Source organism: Cetorhinus maximus, chromosome 16, assembly GCF_964194155.1.
Source record: "Cetorhinus maximus chromosome 16, sCetMax3.hap1.1, whole genome shotgun sequence".
Lineage (NCBI taxonomy): Eukaryota > Metazoa > Chordata > Chondrichthyes > Lamniformes > Cetorhinidae > Cetorhinus > Cetorhinus maximus.
In genome coordinates, this window is record NC_135894.1 from 106,269,807 (window position 1) to 106,291,867 (window position 22,061).

General features: G+C 45.3%; 1 protein-coding gene across 1 annotated transcript in view; it reads right to left on the reverse strand.

Annotated features, from left to right (window-relative positions):
• The window catches only part of LOC144691915 (ubiquitin-associated and SH3 domain-containing protein A-like), a 231,439-nt gene that overhangs the window by 114,735 nt on the left and 94,643 nt on the right, over nucleotides 1–22,061 (reverse strand). The window lies entirely within an intron of this gene.

Here is a 22,061-nt window from a genome sequence, read left to right on the forward strand (position 1 = left end):
CTGCTGGTGTTTAGAAGAGGTGACTTGATTGAAACACAAGACCCTGAGGGGCCTTGACAGGGTGTATGTGGAGAGGATGTTTCCTCTTGTGGGAGAATCTAGAACTAGGGGTCACTGTTTAAAAATAAGGAGTCGCCCATTTAAAACAGAGATGAGGTGAAATTTTTTCACTCAGAGGGTCGTGAGTCTTTGGAACTCTCTTCCTGAAAAGGTGGTGGAAAAAGAGTCTATGAATATTTTTAAGGTAGATCTAGGTAGATTCTTGGTAAGCAAGGGGGTGATAGGTTATCGGGGGTAGGTGGGATGCAGATTTCAGGCTACGATCAGATCAGCCATGATCTTATTAAATGGTGGAGCAGGTTCGGGGGGCTGAATGGCCTACTTCTGCTCCTTGTTCGTATATTCATACGAACCAATTTTGGACCTAATTCGTCACTTTCCCTTTGAGCTTTAATTTTCTGGTCAGTTGTCGTGTGAAATCTTGTCAAAAGGCCTTCTATGATTTTATGATTCTAAAATCCATGTAGACTACATCAAGTGTTATACCCTCATTGAACCTTCTTTTAATATCCTCAAAATAACTCAGTCATGGTAGTCAGACACAGCCTTCCCTTAACAAATCCATGCTGTCTGCCATTGGTTAGCCTGTGTCCTTCTATCTGACCAGTTCTACTGTCTCTCAGAAGTTTTTCCAATAATTTTCCCACCACCGAGGTTACACTGACTTGTCATCCCTTTCTTCCAATGTTATCAATTCTCCAGTCCCCATGCTGGTCATCATAGAGGATTAGAAAACAGTGTGCCTATCTTGAGAATGCCATTTCCTCACCCAGTACTCCTACAAAGTGTTACAGGTACACATTTGGGAGGGAGTGGATTTGGGAGTCCTCAACATCGACTCTGAACCCCATGAAGTCTCATGGCATCAGGTCAAACACAGAGAGGGAAGCCCCCTGCTGATTACCACATTCTGCCCTCCCTCAGCTGATGAATCTGTACTCCTCTATGTTGAACACCCCTTGGAAGAAGCAATGAGGGTGGCAAGGGCACAGAATATACTCAGGGTGGGGTATTTGAATGCCTATTACCAAGAGTGGGCTTGATAGTACCACGAGTGACCCAGCTGGCCAAGTCCCAAATGACATATTAGCCAGACTGGGCCTGCAGCAAATGGCGAGAGAACCAAGAGGGAAAATAATGACTTGATCTCGTCTACATCAATCTACGTTTTTAAAAATTCATTCATGGGATGTGGGCTTTGTTGGCTTTCCCATCCCTAATTGTCCTTGAGAAGGTGGTGGTGAGCTGCCTCCTTGAACCACTGCAGTCCATGTGGTGTAGGTACACCCACAGTGCTGTTAGGGAGGGAGTTCCAGGATTTTGACCCAGCGACAGTTAAGGACGTGTCTCAGATGCACCTGTCCATGACAGTACTGTGTTGATAGGAGATCACAGCACAGTTCTTGTGGAAACAACATCCTGACTTGGCACTGAGGATACCCTCCATTGTGTTGTGTGGCATTATCACCATGCTAAATTAGATGGATTTAGAGCAGATCTAGCAGTTCAAAACTGGGCATCCATGAGGCATTGTGGGCCATCAGCAGCAACAGAATTGTACTCAGCCACGATCTGTGATCTCATGGCCCAGCATATCCCTTTTTCTACTATTAGTATTAAGCCAGGGGACTAACTTTGCTTCAATGAAGAGTGCAGGAGAGCATGTCATGTGCAGCACCAGGCATACCTAAAAATAAGGTACCAACGTAGTGAAGCTACAACACAGGACTATTGCATGTGATAGACAGAGCTAAGCAATCCCACAACCAACAGATCAAATCTAAGCTCTGCAGTCCTGCCACATCCAGTCGTGAATGGTGGTGGACAATTAAACAACTCACTGGAGAAGGACAATCCACAACTATTCCCTTTCTCAAAAATGGGGGAGCCCAGGAGATCAGTGAAAATGACAAGGCTGATGCATTTACAATCAGCTTCATTCAGAAGTGCCTCGTGAATTATCCATCTTCCTCCTGAGGTCCCCAGCATCAGAGATGCCAGTCTTCAGCTAATTTGATTCACTCCATATAATATCAAGAAATCACTGAAGGCACTAGATACTGCAAAGGCTACGGGCCATGAAAATGTTCTGGCAATAGTCCTGAAGACTTGTGTTCCAGAACTAGCCGCGCCCCCAGCTAAGCTGTTCCAGTACAGCCGCAGCATTGGCATCTACCTGGCAATGTGAGAAATTGTCCAGTTAAGTGCTGTTTATGGGAGGCCTTGTGACGCAGTGGTAGCATCCCTACCTCTGGGCCAGAAGCTCCAGGTTTAAGTCCTCGCCAGAACTTGTTGACCACGGAAGGTGCATTCATAATGTGGCCAAATAGGTTGATTATCAACCTGTAAATCCTTTCCATTCCCTATGGCAGGCGCTAAGAGTGGGAGAGTTTCCTGATCAACCATCTGTAGAAGGCAATGGCAAACCACTGCAGTACCTTGCCAAGCATAATCAGGGACCAATCACAGATGTCTATGGCCAGCAATGCCCTTTCAGGACATGGTACCTGAAGAGAGAGAGAGAACAATGTCCTGTTCACAAAAAAACAGAACAAATCCAATCAATCTATTCTCAATTATCAGCAAAATGATGGAAAGTTTCATAAACGGTGCTATCAAATGGCACTTACTCAGCAATAACCTGCTCACTGATGCATTGTTTTGGTTCTGCCAGGGCCACTCAGCTCCTGACCTCATTATAGCCTTGGCTCAAACATGGACAAAAGAGCTGAACTCCAGAGGTGAGGTGAGAGTGACTGCCCTTGACATCAAGGCAACATTTGACCGAGTGTGGCATCAAGCAGCCCTAGCAAAACTGGAGTCAATGGGAATCAGGGGGGAAACTCTCCACTGGTTGGAGTCATACCTAGCACAAAGTAAGATGGTTGTGGTTGTTGGAGGTCAGTCCTCTCAGTCCCAGGACATTACTGCAAGAGTTCTTCAGGGTAGTGTCCTCGGCACAACTATCTTCAGCTGCTTCATCAATGACCTTCCTTCCATCATAAGGTCAGAAGTGGGGATGATTGTTCAGTGTCATTTGCAATTCCTCAGATACTGAAGCAGTCATGTCCACATGCAGCAAGTCCTGGACAACATTCAGGCTTGGGATAATAAGTGGCAAGTAGTATTCACACCACACAAGTCCCAAGCAATGACAATCTCCAACAAGAGAGAACCTAACCATCTCTCCTTGACATTCAATGGCATTACCATCACTGAATCCCCCATGATCAACATCCTGGGGAGTTACCATTGACCAGAAACTGAACTGGACTAGCCATATAAATACTGTGGCTACAAGAGCAAGTTGCAGGCTAGGAATTCTCAGCAAGTAACTCACTTCCTGACTCCCCAAACCCTGTCAACCATCTACAAAGCCCTTGCCTGGATGAGTGCAGCTCCAACAGCACTCAAGAAGTTCGACACCATGTCAGATAAACAGTCTGATAATTTAGCAGGAAATCTGCAGCCTCCATCATCTAGAAGGACTAGGGCAGCTGATAGATGGGAACACCACCACCTGGAAGTTTCCCTCCAAGTCACTCACCATCTTGACTTGGAAATATATCGCCGTTCCTTCACTGTCGCTGGGTCAAAATCCTGGAACTCCCTTCCTAACAGCACAGTGGGTGTACCTACACCGCATGGACTGCAGTGGTTCAAGAAAACAGCTCACCATCACCTTCCCAAGGGCAACTAGGGATGGGTAATAAATGCTGGCCCCTGCCAGAAATGTTCATATCCCATGGATGAATATAAAAAAAAGTGACTGTAGCATGACTAGTGGAAGACTGCTGACCTTCCGTTGGAGAGACGACAGATGATGTCACAGGATGACCTTGAGTAGCTCAGGGCTGAGAAGGCCCCATCTCGAACTGCACCACCCCAGCATGGGTGACAACAGTCTGGGCTGGCTGAGAGGCAACAGCCAAGGGCACTGGTGGAAGAGCAGTGCAGGGAGGACTAATGCTGTCATCCTGAGATAGGACAGCAGGTTCGAGTTCCATTGGGACACTGCTACTTCCAAGGGGCAGCGCATCAGCAATCCTAGTAACCTCTGAAGGACACATGCTGGATTGATGTGAGAATCTGCATGTCCCTTTGAGCACTGAGATCTGCAGCCATGATATTATTTCTCACTACCTCTGGCATTGGGCAGGGCACATCTCTGAGAAAACCACAACTCCCTTCAGTTACAGTGTTAGAAATGTGGAGAAACCACTGAACAGAGCAGAGGCCTGCATAACCTGTGGTGAATACACATTTCCTGCCTTGCCTTATGTGGCATGACAGAGAGCTCATCTAACAGACAAATCTATTTATAGATACCAAGGAACATGTTTCATCTTAATAAATTGTTCTTTATGTGTCAAGATATTATCTTATTATTTGAGTAGCTCAATTAAATTGCAGTAATGTAACAGCACAGAATGCTCCAAGCACTAGCTTCTGAACTCAGGATATCCTTGTTAATGTTGCAAATGTTGTGACAATTGAGTGCATGCTCTGGTTGTGATTAAGAGCAGTGATACTAATTGAGGAAAGGTTAGGGTACAGATATAAGAACCAGTTTCCAGTATGTGGCAGGGAAAAGTAGTCTGAACTTCTGTTATACTGAGTTTTATGAATAACCCCATGCTGAAGACAGACTAGCTCTGTCCTTTGCCAGATGGATGTTCACCGAATTAACAATCCTTGCCCATTGTTTGAACTAGAGCAAGAGGTGGTTCAATGACATCTTGGCTCAATGGTAATGATCTTATCTGAGTTAGAAAGTTATAAATTCAAATACACTCTTGACCCTCAACACATACTTCAGAGGCTTCTGTGGAAGGGTCGTGAGGACTCGAAACGTCAACTCTTTTCTTCTCTGCCGATGCTGCCAGACCTGCTGAATTTTTCCAGGTAATTCTGTTTTTGTTCAGTGGCATACTCTGTGTCAGCAACAATCCCATGTGCAAATATGCGACAGGAGGAGAGATAATTTCATTAAGCTGAAAAGTGATCTGACCCAGGTGGCATATGGAGAAAAGCAATGAGCAGTGAAAGACCTTTAAAGAGGAGTTAATTTGGATACAGCCCCCTAGTCACACTCTTTCCCCGTGCTGTTTATATTCCTGCTCCTGGTCTCGCTCTTTCCCGTGCTGTTAAATCCCATTCATGGTCTCACTCTTTCCCGTGCTGTTTATATCCCGCTCCTGGTCTCTCTCTTTCCCGTGCTGTTTATATTCCCGCTCCTGGTCTCTCTCTTTCCCGTGCTGTTTATATTCCCGCTCCTGGTCTCTCTCTTTCCGGTGCTGTTTATATTCCCGCTCCTGGTCTCGCTCTTTCCCGTGCTGTTTATATTCCCGCTCCTGGTCTCTCTCTTTCCCGTGCTGTTTATATTCCCGCTCCTGGTCTCTCTCTTTCCGGTGCTGTTTATATTCCCGCTCCTGGTCTCGCTCTTTCCCGTGCTGTTTATATCCCACTCCTGGTCTCGCCCTTTCCCGTGCTGATTATATCCTATTCCTGGTCTCGCTCTTTCCCGTGCTGTTATATCCCATTCCTGGTTCGCTCTTTCCGGTGCTGTTTATTTCCCATTCCTGGTCTCGCTCTTTCCCGTGCTGTTATATCCCATTCCTGGTTCGCTCTTTCCGGTGCTGTTTATATCCCATTTCTGGTCTCTCTCTTTCCCCGTGCTGTTATATCCCATTCCTGGTTCGCTCTTTCCCGTGCTGTTTATATCCCATTCCTGGTCTCTCTCTTTCCCGTGCTGTTATATCCCATTCCTGGTTCGCTCTTTCCCGTGCTGTTTATATCTCATTCCTGGTCTCTCTCTTTCCCGTGCTGTTTATATCCCATTCCTGGTCTCTCTCTTTCCCGTGCTGTTATATCCCATTCCTGGTCTCACTCTTTCCCGTGCTGTTTATATCCCATTCCTGGTCTCGCTCTTTCCCGTGCTGTTTATATCCCCGCTCCTGGTCTCGCTCTTTCCGGTGCTGTTATATCCCATTCCTGGCCTCACTCTTTCCCGTGCTGTTTATATCCCGCTCCTGGTCTCTCTCTTTCCCGTGCTGTTTATATCCCCGCTCCTGGTCTCTCTCTTTCCCGTGCTGTTTATATCCCCGCTCCTGGTCTCGCTTTTTCCGGTGCTGTTATATCCCATTCCTGGTCTCACTCTTTCCCGTGCTGTTTATATCCCATTCCTGGTCTCGCTCTTTCCTGTGCTGTTATATCCCATTCCTGGCCTCGCTCTTTCCCGTGCTGTTTATATCCCATTCCTGGCCTCGCTCTTTCCCGTGCTGTTTACATCCCATTCCTGGCCTCGCTCTTTCCTGTGCTGTTATATCCCATTCCTGGTCTCGCTCTTTCCCGTGCTGTTTATATCCCATTCCTGGTCTCGCTCTTTCCCGTGCTGTTTATATCCCATTCCTGGCCTCGCTCTTTCCCGTGCTGTTTACATCCCATTCCTGGCCTCGCTCTTTCCTGTGCTGTTATATCCCATTCCTGGTCTCGCTCTTTCCCGTGCTGTTTATATCCCGCCCCTGGGGTGTAAGTTTTCGCTCGGCGTGCGGGCACTTGCCCAACATGCTGGAGTGTAAAATAACGCACATTGACATTCGGCGAGCATCCCAATATCATCGCACAATCGTGCGATATTTCGCTAGGTGGGCGTGCGCGGGTGCCAGAGTCGCGCCTGCCATTAATTAAGAGGCCAGTTAAAGCCATTAAAAAGTCAATTGACGGTGATTTTTTGTTGCCCGTGTGATTTCGCGCTCGTCGCACAGGCTGAACGGGCAGGTGGTCAGCCGACAATTTCAAAAGCCTCATCCACAGGTGGGATAAAAAGGGTCAGCAGCATTGCCAGTGTGAGTAGTGAGGGGTTTGGTAAATAGTTTGCTGCTGGTGACTTATTGGTATATGGCAGCTTCACCTCTGTTTGGGGCTTCATTGTTAGCATTTCCAGGCTTCATTTCAGGACTCCTTGGTGTCTCCAAGGACCCTGGAGAATTCAGACTGTGTGCACCCTTCCAGGTATCAGACAGCCTTCGGTGACCCTGGTAACAGAAATCTACTGGAATTTTTCGAGGATGTAACTAGTAGAGTTGATGAGGGGGAGCCAGTTGATATGGTTTATTTGGACTTTCAGAAGGCTTTCGACAAAGTCCCACATTGGAGATTGGCGTGTAAAATTAAAGCACATGGGATTGGGGGTAGTGTGTTGAGATGGATAGAAAACTGGTTGGCAAACAGGAAACAACGAGTCTTTTTCTGAATGGCAGGCAGTGACTAGTGGGATACCGCAGGGATCGGTGCTGGGACCCCAGCTATTCACAATATATATTAATGATTTAGATGAGGGAATTAAATGTAATATCTCCAAATTTGCAGATGACACAAAGCTGGGTGGGAGGGTGAGCTGTGAGGAGGATGCAGAGATGCTTCAGTGTGATTTGGACAAGCTGAGTGAGTGGGCAAATGCATGGCAGATGCAGTATAATGTGGATAAATGTGAGGTTATTCACTTTGGTAGCAAAAACAGGAAGGCAGATTATTATCTGAATGGCTATAAATTGTGAGAGGGGAATGTGCAACGAGACCTGTGTGTCCTCGTACACCAGTCGCTGAAGGTAAGCATGCAGGTGCAGCAGGCGGTAAAGAAGGCAAATGGTATGTTGGCCTTCATAGCCAGAGGATTCGAGTACAGGAGCGGGGATGTCTTGCTGCAATTATACAGGGCCTTGGTGAGACCACACCTGGAATTTTGTGTGCCGTTTTGGTCTCCTTATCTGAGGAAGGATGTACTTGTTATAGAGGGAGTGCAGCGAAGGTTTACCCGACTGATTCCTGGGATGGCGGGACTGACATGAGGAGGGATTGAGTCGGTTAGGATTATATTCACTGGAGTTCAGAAGAATGAGGGGGGATCTCATAGAAACCTATAAAATTCTAACAGGACCAGACAGGGTAGATGCAGGAAGGATGTTCCCGATGGTGGGGGAGTCCAGAACCAGGGGTCACAGTCTGAGGATATGGGGTAGACCATTTAGGACTGAGTTGAGGAGAAATTTCTTCACCCAGAGAGTGGTGAGCCTGTGGAATTCGTTACCACAGAAAGTAGTTGAGACCAAAACATTGTATGTTTTCAAGAAGGAGTTAGGTATAGCTCTTGGGGCGAAAGGGATCAAAGGGTATGGGGAGAGAGCGGGAGCAGACTATTGAGTTGGATGATCAGCCATAATCATAATGAATGGCGGAGCAGGCTCGAAGGGCCGAATGGCCTACTCCTGCTTCTAGTTTCTATGTTTCGATGTAATGGGGATTGTGGTCTCCGTTGCAAGCACCTCCTCTGAAGAGGAAGAGAGGGGCAGAAGGGAGAGGAGGCCAAGTGTCCCAATGCAGCCTCCAAGGGAGAGACCTTTGGGAGGAGAGGTGCAGGTAAAAGGGGCCCAGGGCCACCAGATAGTCCAAGGCAGAAGGGGTCACAGAAGATGCCACTATCCTGCTGCCAGAGTTTAGAGGTGGTGATGCAGCTACCTCAATATGTCTGAGCAATGCTGAAGGAGGCTCCGCATCTCAAGGGAGACAGTGACCTCCGTCTGTCAGATGATTGGGCCTGAGATCAGCTCCGACTGTGTGGGTGGACACCCCATGCCAGTGGCTCTGAACGTCAGAGTGACCCTCAACTTCTATGCCTCCGGCTCTTACCAGGGGTCAGTGGGGGATCTGTGTGGAGTCTCCCAATCAGCTGTCCACAGTTGTGTTAAGCTGGTGACAGAAGCTCTGTTCAGATGGGTATTGACTTTCATTCATTTCCATACGGATGAGGCCAGCCAGGCTGAGAGAGCCAGAGGCTTTGCAGCGATTGCTGGCTTCCCCCATGTCCAGGGTGCCATCGACTTCACACATGTGGGTATCAAGTTGCCAGCGGGTCAGCCCGGTGCCTTCATTAACAGGAAGGGATTCCACTCCATGAACATATAGATAGTGTGTGATCACGGGATGCAGATTCTGCAAGTCTGTTCAAGGTATCCAGGCAGCTCCCACGACACCTACATCCTCAGACACTCCCAGGTGCCGGGGGTCTTCAGTGCTCCAGTCCGGCTGGATGGATGGCTGGTGAGTGACAAGGGCTATCCATTGAAAAGGTGGCTTATGACACCTCTCCGCTATCCAAGAACAGAGGCAAAGCAGCGGTATAACAGGGGCCGTGCCTCCACAAGGGCATTGATAGAGAGAACCAGAGGTCTTCTGAAGATTCGCTTCCGATGCCTGGTCCAGAGGGGGCATTGCAATACCCCCCAGAGCGTGTGTCACTGATAGTGGTTGCCTGCTGCACTCTCCACAATCTGGCACTGGCAAGGGGGGAACCACAGGAGGAAGAGGATGTTGACGCAGCTGCACAGGCCACAGAGGATGAATCCAGTAGTGAGTCAGAAGAGGAGCACAGTGAGGAGAACGCTGATGGTGTAGAGGCAGACCTCTGTATCCCCCAGGGAGGCAGGGACACCAGGGATGCCTTGATCCGACGCTCCTTCAGCTGGGCTACTAAAGATCTGCTTCCCCCTCATGCCAGGGCTGCCACCTCCATCCCGGATGTCTGAAATGACCCCAAAGTCCACTCAGTGCCTGTGCAATAACGTTTAGAGCCACCCGCGTCCAGCATTACATACTGGCGTATCTGCACATACCAAACAAGTGAAACATACTCAGGCCATTATGACAATAGAAAATTCATCTCATGTTGACAGTCAAAACAAATTAACAGAACCTTCTCTGGTCTTCAACCCCAGACCAGTTAACTAATGTGTATGATGCACATTAGGCAAATTCTTCAGGAGAAAATCAGGCCAAATACAATAAGTTGAGGAAGTGAAGAGAATAAGAACACTGACAAAGAGAGAATATGAGAATAGAATGGCCATTAACATAAAAAGGAAGGTCAAAATCTCCTACCAACATGTAAATGACAGGCAGACAGTAAGAGATGGAGTGGGGTTGATGAAGGACAGAGGCACAGCACAAGGCTAGAGTACTTAATGAATAATTTGTGTCAGTGTTTGCTAAGGAAGAGAATGCTAACAAAATTTCGGTGGAAGAGGAGATGGCAGAGGTAATGGATAGGGTGAAAATTCAGAAGGGAGGAGGTACTGGAAAGATTGGTTATGCTTAGAGTGGATAAGACACCTGCTCCAGATGGTTTGCATCCCAGGTTACTATGGGAAGTAGGGGTGGAGATAGCGGAAGGGCTTGCCATAATTTTGAAATCTTTCCTAACTGTGGGAGAGGTGCTAGAGGATTAGAAAGTGGCAGCTTTGTTCAAGAAAGGGTTAAGGATGTAGGACAGGCTGGTGGTTTAACATCAGTGGCAGGTAAGGTTTGAGAAACAATAATCAGGGAAGAATATTAAAAAGCACTTGGAAAGTTAACTAAGGTGAACCAGCATGTATATATAGTCATTATGGCACAGAAGGATGCTATGCGGCCTATTGAGTCCATGCCAACTCCCTGTAGAGCAATCCAGTCAGTCCCATTCACCGTGCTCTCCCAGTAGCCCTGCAAGTTTATTTCCCTCAAATGCCCATCGATTTCCCTTTTGAAATCATTGCTTGTCTCCGCTTCCAGCACCCCCATAGGCAATGCTTTCAAGGTCATTAGCAATTGCTGCATAAAAAAGATCTTTCCCGGTCGGGACATCTCTTTCCCAAAATCTTAAATGTCTGTCCTCTAGTCCTTGTATCATTAGCTAATAGGAATAACTTGTCTTTTTTTCATTTATTCAATCATGATATGTGGGCATCGCTGGCTAGATCAGCATTAATTGCCCTTGAGAAGGTGGTGGTGAGCTGCCTTCTTGAACCACTGCAGACCACGTGGTGTAGGTACATCCACAGTGCTGTTAGGAAGGGAGTTCCAGGATTTTGACCCAGCGACAGTGAAGGAACGGTGAAATATTTCCAAGTCAGGATGGTGAGTGACTTGGAGGGGATCTTCCAAGTGGTTGTGTTCCCATCTATCTGCTGCTCTTGTCCTTCTAGATGGTAGTGATCGTGGGTTTGGAAAGTGCTATCTAAGTGAGTTGGTGGGTTCCTGCAATGCATCTTGTAGATGGTACACACTGCTGTTACTGTGCGTCGGTGGCGCATGGGATGAATGTTTAACGTGGTGGATGTGGCACCAATCAAACAAGCTGCTTTGTCCTGGATGATGTTGAGCTTCTGGATTATTTTTGGAGTTGCACTGATCCAGGCAAGTAGACAGCATTCCATCACACTCCTGACTTGTGCCTTATAGTTGGTGGACAGGCTTTGGGGAGTCAGGAGGTGAGTTACTCGCCACAGGATACCCAGCCTTTGACTTGTTCTTGTAACCACAGTATTTATATGGCTAGTCCAGTTCAGTTTCTGGTCAATTGTAACCCCCAGGATGTTGATAGTGGGTAAAACCATTGAATGTCAAAGGGCGATAGTTAGATTCTGTCTAGTTGGAGATGGTCATTGCTTGGCTCTTATGTGGCACGAATGTTACTTGCCATTTATCAGCCCAAGCCTGAGTATTGTCCAGGTCTTGCTGCATTTGGACACAGACTGCTTCTAAACCTGTCATAACCTTGTGCACCTCTATTGAATCTCCCCTCAATCTCCTTTGCTTCAAGGAGAACAACTCCAGCTTCTCACCTAACCTTATAGCTAATATCTCCATCCCTGGAACCATTCTGGTAAATCTCCCTTGCATTCTCACAAGGAATTTTACACTCCTTGAACAGTTATTAAAGAATACAGTATCCTAGGCTTTTTCAACAGGGGCATAGAGTACAAAAGCAAAGAAGTTATGATAAACCTATATAAAACAGTTGTTTGGCCTCAACTGTAGCATTGCTTCCAGTTCTGGGGACCACATTTTAGGAAGGATGTGAAGGCATTGGTGCAGAAAAGATTTACATGACTGGTTCCAGGGATGAGGAACATCAGCTATGCAGATAGATTGGAGAAGTTGGGACTGTTTTCCTTGGAGAAGAAAAGGTGAAAAGGAGTTTTGATAAAGGTATTCAAAATCATGAGGGATCTGGGCAGAGTAGATAGGAAAAAACTGTTCCCACTCATGAAAGGATTGAGAACGAGAGGGCGCAGATTTAAGGTAATTGGCAAAAGGAGAAATAGAGTCATGAGGATCATCTTTTTCACACGGTGAGTGGTTAGGACCTGGAATACACTGCCTGAAAGTTTGGTGGAGGCAGCGTCAATTGAAGCAATCAAAAGGGAACTGGTTCATTATGTGAAAAGTAAAAATGTGCAGGGCTACGGGGAAAAGGCAAGGGAGTCACTCTAGCTATATTACTCTTTCAAAGGGCCAGCACAGACATAGCAGGCTGAATGGCCTATTTCTGTATTATAACCATTCCATGATATTAATGACCTGGAGTTCGGTTTACAGGGAATAATATCAAAGTTTGAAAATGTAATAAACAGTAAGGAAGATAGTGACATAGTTCAGTAGGACATAAACATACTGGTAAATGAAATTTAATGCAGAGAAATGTGGAGTTATATATCTTTATAGGAAGAAAGAGGAGAGGCAATATTGTCAGGAAGATATAATAATGTTATTGAAATTTATTGTAAAATAGTTGCATCTGTGTCGATATGTGTCTGTGTGTGTGTGTGTGAGACTTAATTAGATTAGGTGAAGTTTAGAAGCAGCGGGCAGGATTTTGCCCTTGGTAGGGGTGCTCGGCGGGGCTTGTGGGAGTGGGCAGGGGTGGTTGGGCCGCTGACTGCCAACCACGATCCGCTCCGCGCCGCGATTTCATCCGGGCAGGCCAATTAAGGCCCACCCTGCGTGGATCGCGAGCGGCAGCACTGAGTACTGCCTGTGCGGGTGAGGGGAAGAGGGAGAGCCTGGCCTAGTGCGCAATTCGTGCATGCGCACGAAAGAGCAGTCCAATTTTGATTGAAGCGCTTTTTTAAAAAATTAATAAAGACAGTAAAAATTTAATAAAACATGTCATCTCATGTGACTCTGTCACCTGAGATGGGACATGTTTTTAATTCCAAAATAAAGTTTTTATTTAATGTTTATTTGCTTTATGAAACCTCAGCCCGCTCGTGGATTAAGTTTCCTAAAAAATGTAAAGGCCACTTGCCTATTTGTCTGCCCGCCAACCATAAGGTTGGACGGGCAGCATAGAATTGAATTTAATTAGCTTGTTAATGGCCTTGATAGGCCTTTTAATTATTAGTGAGCGCGCAGCTGACTCCAGCCTGTGCCGGCTGAATGAAATATTGCACAAGTATGCAATGATGTCGGGATGCACACCCAATGTTGTTGTGCATCATTTTATGCTTGGGCATGTTGGGTACGCGCCCGCATGCCAAGCATAATATTCTGCCCAGTGTGTTTAATTTTCCCAAAGATTACTGGTAAAACTTAATGCTACGAGAGGTTTTTATTATCAGAAAGATAAAGTCCAAAGACATAGTGAAGCAATGGGAATTTGTAGTCAAAGGGGAAGATATGTATAAAGAAGTGAAGGCTATGTGTAAAGGTATGCATTTAAGATTTAACAAGTGTGAAAAGCCTTCAGCATCTATGCCTGAAGCTGCTGTTTTCACTTTGAATTTGACTGGTTCAGGGTATCATATTTCTTTGCCTGGGCCTCTTAAAGTCTATGTGTTTTACTGTTGCCTGAACAAAAGTATAACTGGGAGTCAGATTAAGTAGGAGATTCAGAAGTTATTATAGTAGTAATTTGTACACATATGTATATACTTAAAAATCATTTTTCTTGTTAATAAATGTTTAATCTAGTTTTGTAAAAACCTATAAGACTTGGTGGTCTTATTACTAATGAATTCAAGACACGTGTCTCGAAATTTATACAAATTACAAAACAAGTTGTGGCAGTTGGTACAAGTTTCTCTTTGGGATTTGAACAACTCAGCATTTACCAACGGCTGAGCCATAACAGTATAAATCAAATGGTATAATTTTAAAAGGGGTGAGAGGACAGCGACCTAGGGGTGCATGTAGGCAAATCTTAGAAAGTGGAAGAACAAGTTGGTAAGGTTGTTAGGAAAGCATACGGGATCGATGGCATTATACAATAACAGCTTATATGACACTGAACCACCTAAGGATATATTAGGTCAGATGACCATAATCGTGGTTAAAGAGGTAGGTTTTAAGGAGTGTCTTAAAGGAGGAAAGTGAGGTAGAGAGGCAGAGAGGTGTAGTGGGGGTAAATACAGAGAGGTGTAGTGGGGGTAAATACAGAGAGGTGTAGTGGGGGTAAATACAGAGAGGTGTAGTGGGGGTAAATACAGAGAGGTGTAGTGGGGGTAAATACAGAGAGGTGTAGTGGGGGTAAATACAGAGAGGTGTAGTGGGGGTAAATATATCTGAAGGCCTGCCCATCAATGGTGGAATGATTAAAACCGGGAATGCTCAAGAGGCCAGAATTACCGGAGCGCAGAGATCTTGGAGGCTGTGGGACTGGAGGAGATTGCAGAGATAGGGAGAGGCACGACAAGAAAGAATATGAAAACATATGAACATACGAACAAGGAACAGGAGCAGGCCATTCAGCCCCCCAAGACTGCTCTGCCATTTAATAAGAACATGGCTGGTCTGATAGTTAACATGAAATCTGTATCCCACCTACCCCATCACCCCCTAGCTTACCAAGAATCTGTCTACCTTTGCCTTAAAAATATTCAAAGACTCTTTTTCCACCACCTTTCCAGGAAGAGAGGTCCAAAGACTCATGACCCTCTGCGTGAAAAAATTTTGCCTCATCTCTGTTTTAAATGGGCGACCCCTTATTTTTAAAGAGTGACCCCTAGTTCTGGATTCTCCCACAAAAGGAAGCATCCTTTTTTAAATTCATTCATGGGATGTGGGCTTCACTGGCTGGGCCAGCATTTATTGCCCATCCTTATTTGCCCTTGAGAAGGTGGTGGTGAGCTGCCTTCTTGAACTGCTGCAGTCCATGTGGCGTAAGTACACCCACAGTGCTGTTAGGGAAGGAGTTCCAGGATTTTGATCCAGCGACAGTGAAGGAACGGCGATATATTTCCAAGTTAGGATGGTGAGTGACTTGGAGGGGAACTTCCAGGTGGTGGTGTTCCCATTTATCTGCTGCCCTAGTCCTTCTAGATGGTAGTAGTTGTGGGTTTGGAAGGTGCTGTCGAAAAAGCCTTGGTGAATTCCTGCACTGCAGCATGTAGGTGGTACACACTGCTGCTCCTGTGCGTCGGTGGTGGAGGGAAAGAATGTTTGTGGATGTGGTGCCCATCAAGATGGCTGCTTTTTCCTGAATTGTGTCAAGCTTTTTGAGTGTTGTGGGAGCTGCACTTATCCAAGCAAGTGCGGAATATTCCATCACACTCCATCTCCACACCCATCTGTCAAGACCCCTCAGGATCTTATACGTTTCAATTAAGTCACCTCTTACTCTTCTAAACTCCAGTGGATAAAGGCCAAGTCTGTCCAACCTTTCCTCAAAAGACAACCCACCCATTCCAGGTATTAGTCTGCTAAACCTTCTCTGAACTGCTTCCAATGCATTTACATCCTTCCTTAATTAAGGTGACCATTATTGTACACAGCACTCCAAATGTGGTCACACTAGTGCCCTGTACAACTGAAGCATAACCTCCCTACTTTAGTATTCAATTCCCCTCACAATAAATGATAACATTCTATTAGCTTTCCTATTTACTTGCTGTACCTGCATACTAGCCTTTTGTGATTCATGCACTAGGACACCCAGATCCCTCTGTACCTCAAAGCTCTGCAATCTCTCACCATTTAGATAATAAGCTTCTCTTTTAGTCTAAACAAAAACAGAATTACCTGGAAAAACTCAGCAGGTCTGGTAGCATCGGCGGAGAAGAATAAAGTTGACGTTTTGAGTCCTCATGACCCTTCAACAGAACTGAGTAATATTAGGAGAGGGGTGAAATATAAGCTGGTTTAAGGTGGGGGGGGTGGGGGGAGAGAAATGGTGGGGGGTGGGGCGGCTGGTTGTAGGGACAAGCAAGCAGTGATAGGAGCAGATAATCAAAAGATGTCACAGATAAAGAAACAAAGAGGTGTTGAAGGTGGTGATATTATCTAAGAGAATGTGCTAATTAAGAATGGATAGGAGGACACACAAGGTACAGCTCTAGTGGGGGTGGAGTGAAATAAGACTAACAGGGCATAAAAGGTATAAATTTAAAAATAATGGAAATAGGTAGGAAAAGAAAAATCTATATAAATTATTGGAAAAAACAAAAGGGAGGGGGAAGAAACGGAAAAGGGGTGGGGATGTGGGAGGGAGTTCAAGATCTAAAGTTGTTGAACTCAATATTCAGTCCGGAAGGCTGTAAAGTGCCTAGTCGGAAGATGCGGTGCTGTTCCTCCAGTTTGCATTGGGCTTCACTGGAACAATGCAGCAAGCCAAGGACAGACATGTGGGCAAGAGAACAGGGTGGAGTGTTAAAATGGCAAGCGACAGGGAGGTTTGGGTCATTCTTGTGGACAGACTGAAGGCGTTCTGCAAAGCGATCACCCAGTTTGCATTTGGTCTCTTCAATGTAGAGGAGACCGCATTGGGAGCAACGAATGCAGTAGACTAAGTTGGGGGAAATGTGTCTCCTCTACATTGGAGAGACCAAACGCAAACTGGGCGACCGCTTTGCAGAACACCTGCGGTCTGTCCGCAAGAATGACCCAAACCTCCCTGTCGCTTGCCATTTTAACACTCCACCCTGTTCTCTTGCCCACATGTCTGTCCTTGGCTTGCTGCATTGTTCCAGTGAAGCTCAACGCAAACTGGAGGAACAGCACCTCATCTTCCGACTAGGCACTTTACAGCCTTCCGGGCTGAATATTGAATTCAACAACTTTAGATCTTGAACTCCCCCTCCCCCCATCCCCACCCCCTTTCCATTTCTTCCCCCTCCCTTTTGTTTTTTTCCAATAATTTGTATAGATTTTTCTTTTCCCACCTATTTCCATTATTTTTAAATTTATACCTTTTATGCCCTGTTAGTCTTATTTCACTCCACCCCCACTAGAGCTGTACCTTGTGTGTCCTGCCATCCATTCTTAATTAGCACATTTGTTTAGATAATATCACCACCTTCAACACCTCTTTGTTCCTTTATCTGTGACATCTTTTGATTATCTGCTCCTATCACTGCTTGCTTGTCCCTACAACCACACCCCCGCCCCCCACTTCTCTCCTCCCACCCCCCCCCCCCCACCTTAAACCATCTTATATTTCACCCCTCTCCTAACATTACTCAGTTCTGTTGAAGGGTCATGAGGACTCGAAATGTCAACTTTATTCTTCTCCGCCGATGCTGCCAGACCTGCTGAGTTTTTCCAGGTAATTCTGTTTTTGTTTTGGATTTCCAGCATCCGCAGTTTTTTGTTTTTATCTCTGTTATTATTTTTTTTTCTCTTTTATTCTTTCTGCCAAAATGGACAATTTCACATTTTCCCACATTATACTCCATTTGCCAGATCTTTGCCCACTCACTTAACCTGTCGATATCTTTTTGTTAAAAGCAAAATACTGCGGATGCTGGAAATCCAAAGCAAAAACAGAAAATGCCTGAAAAACTCAGCAGCTCTAACAGCATCTGTAGAGAGAAAAATAGAATTAACGTTTCACATCTGTATGACCATTCTTTAGAGCTAAAGGGAAGTAGAAATGTGATGAAATTTAGACTGTGTAATGGGGGTGGAGTATCACAGAATCACAGAGTGCAGAAGAGGCCCTTCAGCCCATCGAGTCTGCACCGACACGTGAGAAACACCTGACCTACCTACCTAATCACATTTACCAGCACTTGGCCCATAGCCTTGAATGTTATGATGTGCCAAGTGCTCATCCAGGTGCTTTTCAAAGGATGTGAGGTAACCCGCCTCCACCACCCTCCCAGGCAGCACATTCCAGACCGTCACCACCCTCTGGGTAAAAATGTTTTTCCTCACATCCCCCCTAAACCTCCTGTTCCTCACCTTGAACATATGTTCCCTTGTGACTGATCCTTCAACTAAGGGAACAGCTGCTCCCTATCCGCCCTGTCCACGCCCCTCATAATCTTGTACACCTCGATCAGGTTGCCCCTCAGTCTTCTCTGCTTCAACAAAAACAACCCAAGACTATCCAACCTCTCTTCATAACTTAAATGTTTCATCCCAGGCAACATCCTGGTGAATTTCCTGTGCATCCCCTCCAGTGCAATCACATCCTTCCTATAATGTGGCGACCAGTACTGCACACATTACTCCAGCTGTGGCCTCACCAAGGTTCTATACAACTCCAACATGACCTCCCTACTTTTGTATTCTATGCCTCGTTTGATAAAGGCAAGTGTCCCATATGCCTTTTTCACCACCCCACTAACATGCCCCTCAGCCTTCAGAGAACTATGGACACACATGCCAAGGTCCCTTTGTTCCTCAGAACTTCCTAGTGTCATGCCGTTCATTGAATACTTCCTTGTCAAATTACTCCTTCCAAAGAGTATCACCTCATACTTTTCAGGGTTAAATTCCATCTGCCACTTATCTGCCCATTTGACCATCCTGTCTATATCTTCCTGTAGCCCAAGACACTCAACCTCACTGTTAACCACCCGGCCAATCTTTGCGTCATCCGCAATCTTACTCATCCTACCCCCTACATAATCATCTATGTCGTTTATATAAATGACGAATAATAGGGGACCCAGCACAGATCCCTGTGGTATGCCACTGGACACTGGCTTCCAGTCACTAAAGCAGCCTTCTGTCATCACCCTCTGCCTCCTACAACTAAGTCAATTTTGAATCCGCCTTATCAAATTACTCCGTATCCCATGTGCATTTGCCTTCTTTATAAGTCTCCCAAAGGCTTTGCTAAAATCCATACAAACTATATCAACTGCACTACCCTCATCTACACATCTGGTCACTTGCTCAAAAAAATTCAATCAAATTTGTTAGGCATGACCTCCCTCTGACAAAGCCATGCTGACTATCCCTGGTCAATCCTTGCCTCTCCAAGTGGAGATAGATTCTCTCCTTCAGAATTTTCTCCAATAGTTTCCCTCCCATTGACGTGAGACTCACTGGTCTGTCGTTCCCTGGCTTATCTCTGATAATGTGGAACCACATTAGCTGTTCTCCAGTCCTCTGGCACCTCCCCCGTGGCCAGAGAGGAATTAAAAATTTGGGTCAGATCCCCTGCGATCTCCTCCCTTGCCTCCCTCAGCAATCTGGGACACAAATCATCTGGACCTGGAGATTTGTCCACTTTTAAGCCTGCCAACATCTCCAATACCTTGTCAGTCCCTATATCAATTTGCTTAAGAACCTCGCAGTCTCTCTCCCCGAGTTTGATACCTTCATCCTCATTCTCTTGGCTGAAGACGGATGTGAAGTATTCATTCAACACTCTAGCAATGTCCTCTGGCTCCACCCATAGATTTCCCCCTTGGTCTCTTATGGGCTCTACTCTTTCCCTGGTTATCCCCTTCTCATTGATATACTTATAAAATATCTTGGGATTTTACCAGCCAGAGCTTTCTCATATCCCTTCTTTGCTCTCCTAATTGCTTTCTTAAGCTCCACCCTGCACTTTCTGTACTCCACTAATGCCTCCGCTGATTTACTTTTATTGTACCTGCTAAAAGCCTCTCTTTTCCTTCTCATCATAACCTGAATATCTCTGGTCATCCATGGTTCTCTGGGCTTGTTACTCCTTCCTAGGTGAAGCTGGATAGAAGGTCAGTGATAGGTGGGGGGCAAAGGAGAGATTGACAACGATGTCATGAACAATAGGACAAAGGGGGTGTTAATGGTAATGGTAAAGGCTAAAGGAGGTGCTGATAGTGGTATTAAGGTCAGAAAGGATAATGTGGCAATAAGACCAGAGTAAACACTCTGCAAAGAGCAACATGAACAAGTGACCGATGGCCCTTGTGGGGGTGGGGTGGGGGGAGGGGACGGTGGTGGGAAAAAAAATCGAAAGTTGGATAAAAGGTGGGGATAAAACAATGAATAAATTAATAAAAATGAAAATAAATAAAAATAAAAATGTGGATTAAAGAAAATGAATATTGAATAAAAGGGGGTAAAAAGGGGGTGAGGATAGAGGGGAGAGTTCATGGTCTGAAGTTATTGAACTCATTGTTAAGTCTGGAAGGCTGTAAAGTGCCTAGTCGGAAGATGAGGTGCTGTTCCTCCAGTTTGCGTTTGGCTTCACTGGAACAATGCAGCAGGCCAAGGACGGACATGTGGGCATGTACCACTACCATTAATACCTCCATTGTCCTTTTGTTCATGGCATTTTTGTCAATCTCTCCTTTGCCCCCTCCTATGGCTGGCCTTCTATTCAGCTTCACCTGTTCCACCCCCCCTTAAACAGTATAAATTTCATCACATTTTTACTTCTCTTTAGCTCTGAAAAAGAGTCATACGGACTTGAAACATTAACTCTGTTTTTCTCTCCACAGATGCTGTTAGACCTGCTGAGTTTTTCCAGCATTTTCTGTTTTATATATTTTTGTTGTCTCCTCGCTTCCTCTTCACAACTTACTTTCCTCCCTATCTTTGTGTCATCAGCAAATTTGGCAACCATCCCTTCAATCCCTTCATCCAAGTCATTTATATAAATTGTAAACAGTTGAGGGCCCAGCACTGATCCCTGTGGTACACCACTTGTTACATCCTGCCAACCTGAAAAAGACCCATTTATGCCTACTCTCTGCTTCCTATTAGCCAGCCAATCTTCTATCCATGCCAATATGTTACCTCCTATACCATGAGCTTTTATTTTCCACAATAACCTTTGATGTGGCACTTTATCAAATGCCTTCTGGAAATCTACGTACAGTACATCCGCTGGTTCCCCTTTATCCACAGCACATGTTACTTCGTCAAATAGCTCCAATAAGTTGGTCAAACATGATTTCCCTTTCACAAAACCATGTTGACTCTGCCATGTGACCTTGAGCTTATCCAAGTATCCTATTATAACTCCTTTAATAAAGTTGGCCCATAGTTTCCCGCTTTCTGTCCCCCTCCCTTTTTGAATAATGGAGTTACATTTGTTAACTTTCAATCTAATGGGACCTTCCCCGAGTCTAGGGAGTTTGGGAAAATTAAAACCAATGCATCAACTATCTCACTGGACACTTCTTTTAAGACCCTAGGATGAAGTCCATCAGAACTCGAGCTCTTGTCAGCCCACAGCTCCAACAATTTACTCAGTATCACTGCCCTGGTGAATGTAATTTTCCTGACTTCCTTCCCCACTTCCATTTCCTGGTTTATAGCTGCTTCTGGGATCTTATTTGTATCCTTTATAGTGAAAACTGATGCAAAATACCTGTTTAATTCATATGCCATCTCCTTTTTTTCCATTATCAATTCTCTCGACTCATTTTCTGTGGGACCAATGCTCACTTTGTTAACTCTTTCCTTGCTTAAATATTTATAAAAACTTTTGCAATCTGTTTTTAGATTATTGACTAGCTATCTCTCCTACTCTAATTTTTCCCTCCTTATTAGTCTTTTAGTCATTCTTTGATGTTCCTTATATTCTGTCCAATCTTCTGACCTGCCACCTGCCTTTGCACAATGATATACTTTTTCTTTAAGTTTGATACTATCTTTAACCTTTCTAGTTAACCACGGATGTTGTGTCCTTCCCTTGGACTTTTTCTTACTCGTTGGAATGTATCTATTCTGTGTGTTCTGAAATATTGCCTTAAATGTTAGCCACTGCATCTCTATTGGCCTATCCCTTAATCTAATTTGCCAATTCACTTTAGCCAGCTCATCTTTAATGCCCTCATATTTGGCCTTATGTAAGTTTAAAAACTTCATCTCAGACCCACTCCTCTCTTCCTCAAACTGAATGTAAAATTCAATCATATTATGGTCGCTGCTACCTAGGGGTGCCTTCACTATGAGATCATTAATTACTCCCATCTCATTGCACAATACCAGGTCTTTTATGGCTTGCTCTCTGGTTGGCT